The sequence below is a fragment of the Octodon degus genome, unplaced genomic scaffold (genome assembly GCF_000260255.1).
Source record: "Octodon degus isolate 3935 unplaced genomic scaffold, OctDeg1.0 scaffold00031, whole genome shotgun sequence".
NCBI classification, from domain to species: domain Eukaryota; kingdom Metazoa; phylum Chordata; class Mammalia; order Rodentia; family Octodontidae; genus Octodon; species Octodon degus.
The window spans coordinates 4,658,033-4,674,304 of NW_004524607.1; the positions used below are offsets into that span (position 1 = coordinate 4,658,033).

The 16,272-nt window shown below is 39.3% G+C and overlaps 1 protein-coding gene across 1 annotated transcript in view; it reads right to left on the minus strand.

The window, feature by feature from the left end:
- The window catches only part of Sugct (succinyl-CoA:glutarate-CoA transferase), an 808,498-nt gene that overhangs the window by 32,467 nt on the left and 759,759 nt on the right, over window positions 1-16,272 (minus strand). The window lies entirely within an intron of this gene.

Consider the following 16,272-nt stretch of genomic DNA (forward strand, 5'->3'; position numbering starts at 1 on the left):
TTCTATTAGTTCAATGAAAAGAAAGGTTTGTACTAATAGTGTTTAGACAGGATATCATGTCTGCATCTTGTACTGTGAATAACTACTACGAAGACAACAATATGCAGTGTATTAATTATTGTAAGAGTACTTCTAACTTGTTTTGAAACTGTTTCATTGCTATTTTTTCTCATTAAAATGAATAAAAAAATTTTAAAAAGAATCAAGAAATCATATCTTATTTCTACTATTTACTTTCAAGTTGTCAGATGAATCTGGAAGAGATGAAAGACCAAATTGCAAAGCTTGTAAGCAAGGTGAAATAAAAAATGAAGGCTGTATTTTTTTTATCTTGTGCAAGGTCTCACTATGCAGCTTGAAGTCTTAGTGATCCTCTTGTTTTCAACCTCCATAGTGAGTACCTCCATGCCCGGACTCAGTGACTGACTCAGCACACCCGGGGGTGGGGCTGGTGTCACATGTGACGCCAGGGATCAAACCCTGGCCCCTGCACTTACCTAAGCAGGCACTTAGTCCACTGAGCTATCTCGCCAGCCCTGAAGGCAGTATCTTAAAATGCACTATCTAGTACCTAAACCACTAGTTCTGTGTAGGCATTAAAAAGCAAAATTAAATAGAGCCACAATTCATCTCTTCCATTGGTGGTGAACCTCTGGTAAATGTGCATAGAAGCCAGGGACAGCCCTCTCTGCTGGCCTGACAGTAAAGGGTATCAGGTGATTTTCTAAACTAATACCTCCTTGTTCAGATTTCGATGGATGTTGGCACTTTGTGATAAATAAGTGGGTTTAGGGATGCAGGTTGGGCACTTGGTCTCTGAAAGGTTCACCATCACTGGACTAGCACATTTCTGGGGCTTCACAGTCACATATAGGTAGTGGGTATCAAACTGGAGTGTGTAGAAGCCAACTGCACCATTTCAGTTCAACATCAGTTTCAATCTGTATAACCCAGGAAAACTTCACAGTTCTGATACATATTTTTAATTTATAAAGGCAGCATTTCCAAGTGATGCTTCCAAAGACCTATGGCCTCTTAGAAGAAGCAGGGTTGTCAGGACTCCAATATCAGAATGTGAAATAATTGTCATACACTAGAATATTTCTGGTTCTCTCATCTATGTGGAATGTTTTTTATTGCAAGTAACTTTTATTTTTCTCATTCTTTTTGCAGGGTAAAAGAAACACTAAGGTTTCATGACTTTAAGTTCTTAAATTTTTGTTGTTTGCTGCTTGGTTCCAGTGTGACAATGTATCTATATCTCTAATCAAGAAACCTTTGTGCCGTAATTCAGTCCCACATTCCAGATGCTCTGGCTATAGATGGTTTCTTTTTCCTTACTGTAGATGTTATATCTCCGTTTTCATAGAGTAAAATTGCTAAGTGTCAATTTAAAAAGAGAATACAAAATGGTAAAAGAAAAAAATGCTAAAAACAATAAAGAATTTCACTAAACAAAATAATAGGAATTTGGCAATGGCTATCATGTCCAATAACATTACCTTCAAGTTAGTTGTTTAGATCGCCAGATATAACAATGAAAAACTGGGGGGAAAAGATGAAGAAAAAAATCAAGCATTAACTGCACCTTTTAATAGACCGGCAGTTAACTAATACATGTATTTCCTTTCTTTCTTTTAACAACATCACCAATCAGTCTGTTTGCAGTAAGTTTTCAGTTAAATAAAATCCTGCAACTTGGCTAATATGACCTGTTGCTCCATCTAATTGAGGCATTCTATACCCTAATTCTAAAACGGCTGGCTCAGAGTGGCAATCACCCTACTTTTAATTATCTCTAGTGACAAATTCATTAACCTTGCTGATGTTGGTCAATCTTATTGATCCAAAGGTGGAGCTTCCTGCAACTCCATTTCACATGTTAATAATGAAGACCAAACACACACCCTTAAAAAATGCTTACATCAACCGTGCCCAGCCAACAACCATCAGCATTTGGATCCAGTCATCCTTAAGTTGGCCCATCCATACTTTTTTGTTCACAGAGACATCTAGGAACCTCTATTTCAATGACTCTTATATTGCACTGCATCTTTCCCAGAAAATTAAAAGCAGACACTGGATTTTGTTTGTTTGTTTGTTTGTTTGTTTGTTTAAGATGACAGGCAGGCTTTTAAAGCTCAAAAGAGAACTTATCAACCTTAGAGAAAAGAGGATACAATTAAAATCTTGGCAACTCATGGTGGGCAACTCTAGCATTTCATATTGAGACAATGCTGAGAACAACCTACAATGGTTTATTGATTTTCAAATATTTCAAATAATAAAGGGCAGATCCCTGTTTAACTGAATTCTAATGAATATGATATTTGCCACAGTCCTTCACCTAAATGTTCCTTTGTCCAAGAGCTTTGAAATGGTTCTGGGAGAGGAGAACTTAGTACTCCCAGTGCTGACTCTACCACTGTTCAACTGGAATGTTTTCAAACCGCATCTCATGTGAACTCAGTCTGGAGAAAAAGAGGAGAATTATTCAGCATCAAATCTGAAAGCAGAGGGATATTAATGATACAGCATAACCAAGATGCCTGAAAGGAACAATTCTAGAGAAATATTACAGGACTTAATTGATTTTGCTATTCCTCCCAACTTTAAAATGGCTTGTGCACATGACTTCAATTTTCAACAGATATAAGGTAGTCTTGGACCTTAAAATAGGGAAGCTGGTGAAACAATGACTGTGGGATTACATGTTGGAAAGACAAAGCAACAGTTAGGTTCACTACTCCAGAAAACAGTCATTTAATAGAATTTAGGTAAGTCAATTTCCTTGTTGCATAAGAAACTTCAGGTCACAAATGGGAGAAATAATTTGATAAGCAGACAAAAATAAAAACATAAAATTCTTTTCCAAATAGGAAACCATCCTGTAACATCCTGTAACTCAGTGGTGTCCCAAATTTTCTGATCAAGTAGATTATGGGGCCAAAGAGGAATGTGATCAATGATGTATAATGTGCCTAAGGAGAGTCACATGAAGAGACAACATTCTCTCAGGCTTTCACAAAGAACAAATTGGTCAAGCAACAGCTGTGATTCATCCACATGGCTGACACTGACAAAAGATCTACAAACTATGGTACAGGGTTTCGGATAAATCCTCAGGGGATTTGACTGACCTTGTTAGATACAAAAGTTGCATTTCTTGTTGTATAGGTCTTGCTTTATCTTGGTCTTAACCATCCAGCCGAAAAGTATAAAAATGGATGTAAGGGTGATCTGGCTGCAACATCTGTCACCCCATCGATTGCCAGGGTTGATTCGGATGATCTGGCTGGCTAGAGGCAGGTGTCCCCTTCCTTCCTCAATGATCCACATGCATCCCTCCTGAAGCTACACGCTCAGTTGAAGAAGACAACCACCCCGACAGAGGAGGACCATTTCTTGGCCAAGGGTATACGAGTAGCTGATCTCCCCTGCTAGAACCTCCAAACAAGTTCTCAGAAAAGTATAAAAATGAGGTATACAAAGTAAAGCCATATTAACATGCTGAGGTGTAAAATGCTCATGTCAACAACTTCTGACATTGCCAGCCCTACGGATAACCCACTGCTATTATGGACTACCGAACTGTGTTGGATTACTTGGCTGAATTCATGGACCTACAATATTTAAATGCCAATGGAATACCCATCTCTGACAAAACTAGGTGGAAAAGGGGGATATGAATGAAGGAACATTTCATATCTGTTTATACAGGATAGTTGGGATGGATGTACAGCTACTTTCTCTTAGTTTGGTGAGAAAAAAGATTTGTACTAATAGTGTTTGGACAGGATATCCTGTCTGCATCTTGTACCAGGAATAACTACTATGAAGAGAACAATATTCAATGTATTAATTATTGTAACTGTCCTACTAACCTGTTTTGAAACTGTCTCATTGCTATTTCTTTCTCAATAAAATTAATAAAAAAAAAATAGGGAACCCTCCCTGGGATGTTAATATCCCTTATGATATTAATTCTTGAAAAACAATCCACCTCAGCTGGATATTCCTATGCTTGGAGTCTGGACACACAGTTTTATTTTCTAATAATCTGCAAATAAAATGCAACCAATGTGATTATTACCAGAAAGTTTTAACAAGTTCATTTATTGGGTTCCTTTCTAATTGGACATTAGAGGAGCATGGGCTGCTGGGAAAGTAAATTTTCCTACAAGGAGAACTTAAAGCATAGTTAAGAGTGATGGGGAAAGTATCGCTAAGAGTCTGAGTAATGGGGACAGAATGATATGAAAGACTTAATGTGGGATTGGCAGAAATTAGAATCTCTGGGACAGTGATGAATGCATATAATTTTATTAGCAGAAGTGATTTAAAAATAGTGAATAGGTAAGAAGTTTTAGCTGTCCGTCTCTTGGCTACTTAGTGTCAGCACACACACACACACACACACACACACACACAAATTTTGTATATATATATATATATATATATATATATTCCTACAGAACATGTGACCTATTGTCATAGGTTGTGATTCTTCTTTGTTTGCTTATTTTAGTACTAGTGATTGAGCCTGGGGCCTCTCTGCATTGAGCTACATCCTCAGACAATTTTAGATTTTTTACAAAGTCACCAGGTTCCCTAGACTGGGTTTGAACATGCCATCCTCATGCCTCAGCCTACCAGAATGCTAGGATTATAGGCATGTGTTACCATGCCTTACTCCTCTTATGTAATTCTAACAGTAACTTGGCTTTCAATGGATTACAGAGTGTATTTGCCATGATAACAAGTAATATATTCACAAAGGAATGGAGATTTATTATTTTTCTCATTTAACATTAAAGGAAAATAAGGGTCTAAGAAGAAATAGCAATGAGACAGTTTCAAAACAGGTTAGTAGGACAGTTTTACATGCTACCTAGAATCCCCCAAATATGGAAACAGAGTAAAGATTAGGGAGGATAAATTCTTGTTCTGAGTTTTGCTCTGGACTGCACTTCTACTCATTTCCAGAGTGTCTCCAAAGGTGCAGCACAGGCTATGCCACAAGAGCTCTACTCCACTCCGTGGATGCCTGCAGTCTCCTTTAGCGCTTCTCGTCAGCAGTAGACTCTTGTACAACTCCATCCTCAAACTTCCCAGCAATCTCCACCCACACTATCCTAAAGGCTTACAAACAGCCCTGTGGACTTTGGGTTGTCTAGGAGTGCACAGTAAGGAGACTATCACACAGACATAGGAGCTAGAGATGAAAAATATGTACCTCCAGCCTATCATTGAGGAAAAGTGATTTGGGGTTCCCAGTTTGAACTCAAACTTGTACTTTCCTGCAGGCCCCATGTGTCAGAAAGTGACTAGCTAACAAGGTTCAAGAATTCTAGGAGTATCTAGTGGTATCTTGGTTGGCCGTCTGTATTATATACAGTTTCATGGATGAACTCAAAACTACCCATTAGTAATACTGCTTCAATGGAAAAGACAGTGTCAAGCATCATGTGACTATTCTCCAAAGAAATTCTAGCAAAAAGAACCATTCGCAGATTAGGTACCATCTGCCTCCAAACACTCTCTTCTCTAGATCACTCTCTGTGACCGAACCTGTTTTCTTATGTCCAACTTCTGGGTGGTCCACGAAAACGATCACTCCCCTGAGACTACAGCAAGCATGAGCACTGAGGAGAAAGTGAAGGTTCTGGGGAAAAGTCCTTGCTGTTAGCAGAAGAAAGGAGTAAGAAGGGAAAGTACAGAGAGTTGGAATTGTTCACCAGGTGACAAAATGAGGTACACTTATGCTGTTGACAGGTTACAGCCATCTATAGGAATCCTGTATCCGACTTCAGTCTGGATGAATGGATGCCGTTAAGAAGGCATAGGCTGTTGCTTATTAGAAATGGTGATTCAAAGTCAAATATTTAACCTCTTAAAAGGTTTAGTTTTCTCATCTTTAAAACTGAGACAATGTTTATTCCCCTGAATGTTTGGGAAGATCAAAGTAATTCTTAAAATGCAAACAGCACTGTCTCTGTGAACACAGAGCAAATAGGAACCTGCTTTCTCTCTGTTTTCTCCTTAGAGAGATGTAATGTGGCTTAGGGGAAAGATTAGAGTAAACCTAAGAGGATTTGAATTCTACCCTCAGAATTCACACCAATGACAGCCAGTGTACAGTCTGAGTTTTTGTCTCCTGTGCCTTTGCTAGGAGCTTTTGTTGGTACTAAATGAATAAATGTACATGCGAATATCCACAGGCAGTTGGTCAATAAACATTATTAATTCATTATTTCAGTCAATCTGTGTTCAAGTGTCCAATATAGGTCAAGCACTGTGCCAGGGAAATGAATCCCAGCGAGGGGAAAGAAGGTGAGAGTGCTGTTATGATACATAGGATGACTCAAGAGGAGATAAGTGAAGGGGCCTTAATGAAGAAGAGAGGCCAAGAGCTGCAGACACATCCACACAAAGAATAATCAAGGCAGAGGGAGAGAAAGCAGAAGAGGCAGGCAGTCAGATTGGCTTGGCTTAAATGGGGAACTGTGAATTGGTCCTCAGGTCCTCATTACTAGTGGTGGAAAGTAGAAGCATGTTGTGTTCACACCATGTTGATGTGCTCTCTGAAAAGACTTTCCACATATTGTCAGTGCAGGGAAACTCTTGACATGCCTTGAGCAATAGTCTGTGTTCTTAGGAAGACATTTGGAAGCAAGATGATGATGAAGGCTTGGCTGTGGAGTGGGAGAGAAAGAGGAGTGGAGAAAGAATCAAACTGTTGTGGTTATTACTCCGTTGGTTATAATAGTTGCCAGGAAAGAACACTGTGGGAGCAAGAGGTGTGGGAAAATCAGCATCTGGTTGTCAACAGGGTGAGGTTGGCCCAAGTTTTGGAAGTCTCTGGAGATGTAGGCAGGACCTGGGCCTGGAAACAGTTGCTGGAGGGCCCTCCACATAATGATGGTATCAAGGCATGAACCAGATGTGGTCACCTGTGTCCAAGGTGTGCCCCTTCATGGAAAGGGCTCTTCTAATTAAAATTCTGCATCTTTTTTTCTTCTGTTGCTGCTTTCCTAAGTATAAGAATTATGAAATCACTTATGTTTTCTGAGTTCTGAAAACAAAATAACTGACATTCCACCTGTTAGAAGTTGTGAATATTGTATCACTTGGTTTTATTCATTTCAAACACACCCAAAGTCACATTCCCCCACCTCAACCTCCCTTTTTCCTTCCCATAGGCCTCAGTGACCACTGAGACCACACCAGGAAGCCTGGCTGCTGTGCAGTGAGCTCTCCATGGAGGTCAGCTCCAGAGGTCCTAGGGAGGTAGTGGCTGTCATAGTTACAATGATGCCCATCCTTCAAATGCATTTTCTAGCTCCTACTACATAAATGTATCTCTGCTGAAGTGAACAGTTCAGTTTTGTGTGTTTTTTTAAATTTTAAATGATGACATTATGAACTATATTCTTTTGTCCTTTCACTCAACACTATGTTAAGATCGTATTTTGTTTTCATTTTTGTTTATGGAATGGGTCAGATGTACTTTGGGAAACAAAGTGTAAAGAGAAGTAGAAATAAAATCTTAGCAAAGAGAATAATTGATCACAGGACACTGTGCAAGTCCTCTCACACCTTCACTTCTATTTGGAAACGATTTCTCCCTCCTTTCTGTCCTTAGTTGCACAGATGAGAAAGGAGATGATTCAGTGTTGTGACAACATTAAATGTCAACCACACATGCGATCGGGCCAGGAAGAAACCCTAAAGACTCCCTGATCCTATCATCCCCAATTCATTCCTTTGACTGATCCTGCCCCCCTGACAAAGAGCCGGAAAGCAGTGACCTGGGGTAATATCACAGCATTCTGGAATTGATGAGCACATTCTCTTCTGCAAGCAAAGTAAAAGTGAATGTATGAGCTATACTTCCTGGTCACTGTTATTTTTCTGTTCTCTCATAGCCCAGTTATCTGTTTTATTTTTATTTCAGAGTCTTCACAGAATAGGCAATGTTTGGATTTAAGCTCCAAAGAGTTGAGGGTAGACAGAGGGCACATTCCACTTAAGAATCCAGGCATGAATTTCAAAGTGGTGATTTGATCAGTGTCATCATGGAGCTTAGGCTGGAAGACAGGGTGGATTTTCAAGACTATGATGCCCCACAGTGACAGAATGGGACATTTCTGTGCAGACAGTATCAAAGTGTCACTAACACTGCTCACGCTCACCCTCTCCAGAGAATGGTTTCCATGGCATGGGCAAGTTTTATGACTGTTCCTGTGAAGTTTACTTTATGGTAGTCTCTCCCCTTTTGCCAGCTTTTCTTAGGACCCAAGGAGGGCTGGACAGTAAAGGCTCCCTGCATGGTCAGCAACACAGTGCAGATATCAAGTCTTACAGTCACAGAAAGAAGGGAAGGATGAGGCCTGAAGCCTGGGTCAGGACACACCCCGGAGGAAGAATGAGCCTCACAGCAAGAGATTCAAGCTTCTTTTGCCTAAGCTTTCCATGGAATTAAGCGCTTTCCACATGTCAGCTGATTACAGGACACACTGGGGACCTCAAACAGAATCACACTGAGGCCGGTGAACAGAGAAAGGGCAATTGAGTCTCTAAATGTGGGAACTCAATTTGTCCCATGGTTAGAGCCACACAGCCTCTTTTCTTTCTCCTTCCACCCTGCTTGGTTTCAGCCTCCTCTCCTCTTTTCTGAGGCTCTGAGCATACAGCACCAGGTGCTTGATTATAGTGGGATTTTTCCACCATGAAATGTCTCAGAGCAGGGCAGCCACTTTCACCCCGTTACCTCTGATCCTTTGGCATTTGCACTGGTGGTTTTCATTTGACCCACCCTGAGTTCCCTCCAGCATCACTGCTTTTGTGTTTTTCTTTCCTACACTATTCTTTCTCTCCTCACCTCTCATTTTTACTGTGGCCTAAGCTCATTGAGCTTCTTCCTTTGCTTGTATGAGAAACATGACAGAGATTTTAAGCCCAAAGTGCCAAAACAAAATTCAACTAGGAAAGTGTAGCTGGGTTGGGGTGAAGGAAAGCAAATTTGCAACCCAGTTTCACAACCCTGAAGCATACTTTTTCTTAGCCAAGAAAATAAACCATGTCTCACCATGGTCCTCTCATTTTGTGTTTTAAGGTTCATGGGCAAAGACTCCTGCCTGCTCAGCACTTACTTTATACTTAAATGCATTACTCTGCCTTTCTCTAGTAATGCACTTGTTGCTAACAGTGGAAATACACATACTCAAGGGGTCAGACTTTCTGGAAATCTAGGGCCAAGTCCTGTGAAGACTGATGCCTTGTGAGTGATTCAGAAACAACTCCAAGTCACATTCCCCATATACTGTTTTAAAGGAAATTCTTCATCTTTAGCTACAAAGATCCTGGAAACCATTTCTTATGGCTGCAGCAAGCCTGGGCGATGGATGTGAGACTCAGAGTCTAGCTTCTTCACCCAGCGTTTGCAAAACATTTATAGTAAACTCAAATACCTTTCACAGATTACTCTCCTCCATCTGATTTCTCTACCAGCTGTTCTCTGCCTGATTCATTGTCCAGATTTCTTTCTAATGTTGTGGATATTCCCTAGTTACCTACCATAATGCTAGGTCTTACAGGTGTATAGTTTGCTTATAATACTTGTTCATACACTCCCACGGAAAAAAATCATAAAATACAATCTTCTGTGTAATTTTCCTGAATAGTGAATGCATTGCCCTAAACTTGGAGATAGTGTATCAGTTAAAGGATGCCAGGAATTACTTCACTTCATATATATGTACCTGTTATAGATTATCTTCATTTTCAAATTAATTTCAAATCCAGCTGTTATTTTTTTAAAGTAATCTTTGATGGTGTGTTTTAGTAACTGCCATTTCAAATCTAGATATAATTGGCTCTGCCATCTGAGGTTATGAAAATGCAGCACTGGGTTGTTTATCATTGTTTTATAATTTCAGATTAAGTCAGCTTCCTAATTTCATTGTCTGGAATCATTTAATAAAATGAACTATTACAGGATATATATATATATATATATATATATATATCTTATTTTTATTTTTATTATGAAACGTGATTGATTTACTTTAAAAAATCTAAGATTGTTTAGATATTTCTGCAGCAATGCTCGAATCTAAAGGCAATTGCATAGTTTATGGGGCTTCTTGGAAATTCTATATGGGAATGCAAGGATCTAAATAAATCCTAACCAAGAGGAGGGCTCCTCTCCCTGGAAAGGTAATCTTTCTGAGCTGTCATATGCTCGGGACACCTGAGTCACCTGCCAGGCCTACCTGGGCAGTGGAGTCAGGTGACCGTCAGAGCCAGGAGGTAGCACCTGCTCCATTGTGAGTACACATCAGATTGCACCCTCATTATTCCTGAATTTTTTAAGAATGTAAATTTTCCTCTTCCTTTTTTTTATAGAATTGATGCAATAAATATTTGTAAATAATAAAAAACAAAAATTTCCAGACTATGTCATGCGCTTCGAATTAAGTTCCCACAGAAAATTTGAAACCTTAAAATGTTTTTCACCCAAGCCAGTGACAGATACAAATAATAAGTATACAGTCACACACTCTTCTAAGGAATTCTAGAAACAAGGCAGCCAGACTTCCAACAGGGCAAGACCTCACTTGTATGTTCTTAAGGACTCTTGTGACTGTCATTTTCAGCTGGATGAAAGTATCACCATGTGTCAGAAACAATGACATATGCCCACTAAACATTTATTTTCCTTCTGAGCATACAATAGGGTCCATCTGACAGTTTCTTTGGCAGTTAGTTTTGGGCCTTGAGTCTGAATTCTATCCAATGGAATAAAAACAAGAGTTATGTATGCCACTTCAGGGCCTGGCCCCAATGCTCCTGCCTCACAGACAACCTTTGGCATCTCTTCCTCTTTCACAATAACCTTGGGAGCACATAGTGCAGATGATGGCACTGAAAGAAAGAAAAAGTCTGGATTTCACAAGCTCTGTAGCAAGTGATGTTCCTTTCTTTTAGATCATGCTGCTTCTGTCTCTGTCTCTGTGTCTCTGTGTCTCTGTCTGTCTGTCTGTCTGTCTATCTCTCTCTCTCTCTCTGTATGTGTGTGTGTCACACACACGTGCATACATGTCTTCACATGTCTTCACACACCCTTTACACTTTTTGCATCTTTGAAGAGCCCAGCAAGCCTGTTACCAGATTCTTTGGATTCTAAGAACATTAATCATCTTTACTTCTATAGGAAAACATCTTTCCTTAGGGAACTGTGTTTCAGCAGTAAATAAATGGTGAATTTAAAAATATATGTAGATAATTGTCATAAGCCTGAATGAGAGGGAGACTTTCCATCCATTGATCACCATTTTTTGTATCTCTTATTTTCACATCCTCTAAACTGCTCCATTAATCTGTCACTAAATGACAACTACTACAGTGTGTGTTCTCTCAGGAAAGGGACCAATGGAAATTCATTTTTTTAATCCCCAATACTAGGATCTTATTAAGTGATCATTAAACATTGACTGTTATTTAGAGATAAGATTATAAATCAGAAATGAAATTGCTTTGGCTGTCAAAAAGCAGTAGGGCACTTTTATGGGACCAGGATGGCCGTCTGCCCTTCTGTTAGTCCATAGTTATTTGAACACCAGTTCTGAGACATAAGGGAAATGAAAGTTTAAATATAAAACACTACCTTTTACCTCCCCTTCAAATAACTTCTTTCATTTTGCCTTCTCATAAAAGGTGAAGGTAAAGGAAGCAATAGGAAGATAAGAAAGAAGAGTAGGAAGACAGGAGAGAAAAATAAATGAAAAGTTGTAGGGGACCCACTTTCTTCTTAAGTATGGAAACAGAAGCCTCACCTAGTTAGAAAATCTCCCTGTCCCCACCCATTTTGATAGTAAGCAGCACACTAGTGCTAGGTGGAGGAAATAAAAATGTAAAACTATAATTTCCACCTTCATTCTCCAGTGTTAGTTTTTGAAATCCCCATAGTAGGAAATCCACTTGAAATATGTTTGCCTTTGGATCTATTTTTAAATTAAAAAATATCTTGGTGCTTCTGGTGTATGTATGTACTAGAGAGATGTTAAGAGAGAAGCCTGGGGCCTATTCATCAGTGACAGGACCCAATGCCAGAAGAGAAATTGGAATGGCTTTTTAACAAAGGTCCTATTTTTAAGAACTAATTGACTTATCCACTGGGATTATTTCTGGTATTAAGATTTTTTTAGGGTCTTTTCCAAGAAATAAAGACAGGATGTATGGCAAAAATCATTACTAAGATGATACAATAGCAGCAAATATTTATCAATGCAACATAGGAAGCTCTAGAATATCTGCGGACTTGCTTTACTATACTAGTGACTTAAGAGAGACATCACAACCAAGGCCTAATTTAGGCTTTTCACTTGGCATAAAAGAAACAAACACAGCCCTGACAACTCTCAGAACATCCAAAAGGACTGATGACCAGTTCCTTGGGAACACTTGGTCAAACTTGTATCTATTGGTTCTTTACTTTCTCTGAGTTTCCCACTTCCTCTTTTCCTGTTTCTATTTGTTTTTCTGGATGCCTATTCCAGAGTAGTTCTCCATTCCTTTAATAGTTACACTTTCATTGTGATCTTCCTATATATCTTTCATAATTTCTCCATATCCAACACTATCAGCTTTCCTTAGATACGTTGGTTGACTCAGAAGTATGAAAATCGATAAAGTGAATGACAAGAGTTCCACAAGAGTCTCTTCTAAACCTTAGGGACCTCAGCATATTGGCCATGCATCTCCCAACACACACACACACACACACACACACACACACACACACCATTTTTCTATCTGTCCTATCAATATATGTTCAGGCTGAGTAACTTCTATTTGATGATATTTTCACCTCACAGGCATACATAGTATCATCCCTGATACTGTATCTCCTTCTTCCCCATAGGCCTATCCATAGAGCATGTCTCTAGAGGCTCATTTCCTTTATTTCAGTCCATTGAAATCCAGTCTCCACTATTGGAACTATTCTTTCAGGAAAAATACTTCCTCAAGTGGTACTAAAGGCGATGCTTTAAAATCAGACATATCTAAGGTTACCACTCCTTCTTGAGAGAAGCATTCAATGGTGATGCTTTAAGAAAAGATGTTCATACTACTTTGTATCATAGGATAAGCCCCAGGGGTAGAGCAATGTAAGTGATCTAAGCATTATCAGTCTAATCATTATGGGGCCTCAGCCTTATTATAAGTATGGAGATAAACTAGATCAGTTGGATTTTCTTCTTGAAGAGCCAGGCTACCAAAAGGTAAATTGTAGTGGATGTAAAGCACGCAGTATCCCATAAAGTGAGTGAGTCAGGCTGCTGTGGGCAGCTGCACAGAAGGATATGAGGGTGAGCCTCATACTGAGGGTGCAGCACATCTTCATCACAAGTGTTGTTCTCCAACCAGAACACATTTCTAGTTTTTGAATTGTATTCCACCCCTTGTGAAACCTGGCATTTCTGTGGTTCCTATTTCCTGAAAACCTGGCTGAACCAGCGGGACTCTGATCTACTTCATTTTCTGAGTGCATGCTTATAATTGAGCCATTTGATTTCTTAAAGTTAAAGAAAATTTGAGTGAATATATTCTTTGTTAGAAAAAAAATCATTCTAAGTAATAGAAACACATAGCAACCTTTATTATACATCTGTGGCATTTGACTCTGCTGATCACTAACTCCTGGAAGTTCTCTCTCTGGGCTGATGCTCTCTGTAGTATTCCACACAGCCATTTTTTTTCTTTCTGCCTCACCATTTCTATTCCTGCATCTCAGCCTTATAAATATGTGCTTATTCAGGCATTCATTATCTCCTTTTCTCAAATATATATACTCTCTCTCAAGTATAGCCATACTCATGCTTTCAACATCAATTTAAATCTGAACGGCAGAGCTGGCCAGGTAGCTCAGCAGACAAAAGCACCTGTTTAGGCAGATGCAGGGACTGGAGTTCCATTCCCGGCCTGCCATGCCAGCTCCACACCCAGGGTGCACTGAGAGGGTGATTGAGACTGGGCATGGTAGTGCACGCCTGTAATCCCAGCATTTGGGAGCCTGAAAACAGGAGGATCACTATGAGTCTTATCTGCGTACTAAGATCCTGTAAGCCCTGTACTAAATACATTTCAAAAAGAAATTAAAATACAATAAAAATAAATAAATCTGAATGGCACCTGTTTGCTAGACACCTCAGCACTTTTGGATACACCACAACATCATCAGAAACAAAGTCATATTTTTTTTGCCTAAGTCAGTGTTGCATTGGTTCACAAATGTGATTGTGGAAGAGATGGTCACATTTGGATTTGCGTAGGAAAGATGGCTATGGTCATATTAGTCATCTGATATAGATGTTGCCAAAAAAGTTGCCAAATGGTTTTCTTTGCAAACCAAACTGTTCACAAAGTGTCCAAGAATGAGGTACTGCATAAAATGACTTTGTTTTATACTCTTTATGGCAATAGATGATATTATGATTCTCCTTTATCACCCCAGCTAGTAAACTGATTCTAAGTTTAGTCCTCTTACTTCCCCTCACTTTGGCTTCTCTCCAATGTCTCTACCATTCTACTTTTCCATCACTGCCCTATTCAGGTTCTTCTCCCTCACTTTCTGTTATAGGTTCTGTCTAGATGTTCTCCCAAAGCCTCATGCCATCTGAGATGGGGCTTTTTCTGAGGTGCTGAAACTAGAGTGTGTGACACTGGGATTAGTGCAGTCCACTGACTTGTTTGGCGCAATTCTGGCTAGGATTAAGGATATGAGCACTCCACCTACCTAGGGTACACAGCCCACATAAAATGCAAGGGCTAGGGAGTCCTGTCTTTGTCCCTTTTGTTGCCTTGCTACCTTCTGTCCCTCATGAATGTTTCTCTTTCTTGAGTCCTGTCTGTTATGCCATGCTGCCTTGGAGCCAGTAATTATGGATTGAATGCCCTACAAACCTTTCCTCCTTTAGCTTTGGATGTTGGGTATTTTGTCTCAACAATGACAATAAAGTAAGTAAGACTCAGCCCATTGCGTAGAACCTTCTCTGTTCTCCCATGGTAGTTGTGTACGACTCTTTCCTAACCAACCCACTGCACTAAGAGTGTTGATTTTTATTGTCTCCCATAAGAGTGTATGAGGTAATCTCAAATAATACAGTGAATGTTGGAATTAAAAAGAAACAAACTTTTTAAAGTCAGAGACATGTTGCCACAAATCTCCCTCACAATCCTCCCCCTCCCTTCAAACACTCCCATTGTTGTTGTCACCTTCTGAAGCACTTCTGGAAATCCCTTTTTGTGAGTGCCTTTATCTCTACTATCCTGGCTACCTTGCTGTCTGGAATCAATTCAAAATGTTTACTTTTCATGGTCATTTTGAGTTGGAGGAAGAGCTAGGAGTCATACAGTATCAGACCCAGTGAACAACATAGATGAGAACACACCACGATGTTCTTACGAGCACTCAGCAGCAGGATGCACTATAGATTTGATCACAACTCATAAAGACACTCCTGAAAGAAGACTTCTGGACCTGTTTCAAAAAGTGGCCAGAATGAAAGTAAAAGTATACTCAAAGCAAGGGGAAATGTTTTACAGGGAATTCAGGACATCAGTCTTTTTACTGTGACACATTTTAAAAATATAAAGACTTACTATATATTTTCATCACCCCTTGAAGTTCTTTGCTGGTAGAGAACCAGTTTTAGCCATACTAGACCTTATCATCTAGCAAAATGCTGGAATTTAGAAGCACATATTAGTAAAACTTATTTGATGAAAAATAAGAGCATAGAATCTCCAATCTCCTAATCACACTAAAATCCACTTGATGAAGAATGGGAATGTAATATTGGAACACACAGGAATTAGATTCTAACCCCTAAGCCACTCCTCTCAGAATACTGGAGACCAGCACTTCCCCTTCACCTACCTGTATGCTTCTCACATTCTTTTTGTAATAATATTTCCATACAACTCTTATTTCAATTTTCACTTTGTATTTCTCTTAATTTAGGAACTGGATTTGGGGTGAATGGCCATAGCTGATACTACACAAGTTTGATGACCTTACTATTCACTTAAGATTCTGTTTGTTCTGTTTAAGGAAGATCTCCACTTCTGTACACAGTGAGCTTGGTAAAGAATGACCTTGGTAAATTCTTCAGCTGTAAATATTGATCTACTCTATTAATACACCATTGACTCAAAAGGAAGGATTTGTGATGAAACTTGTAGAAACAAATTCTATTGTGTTAC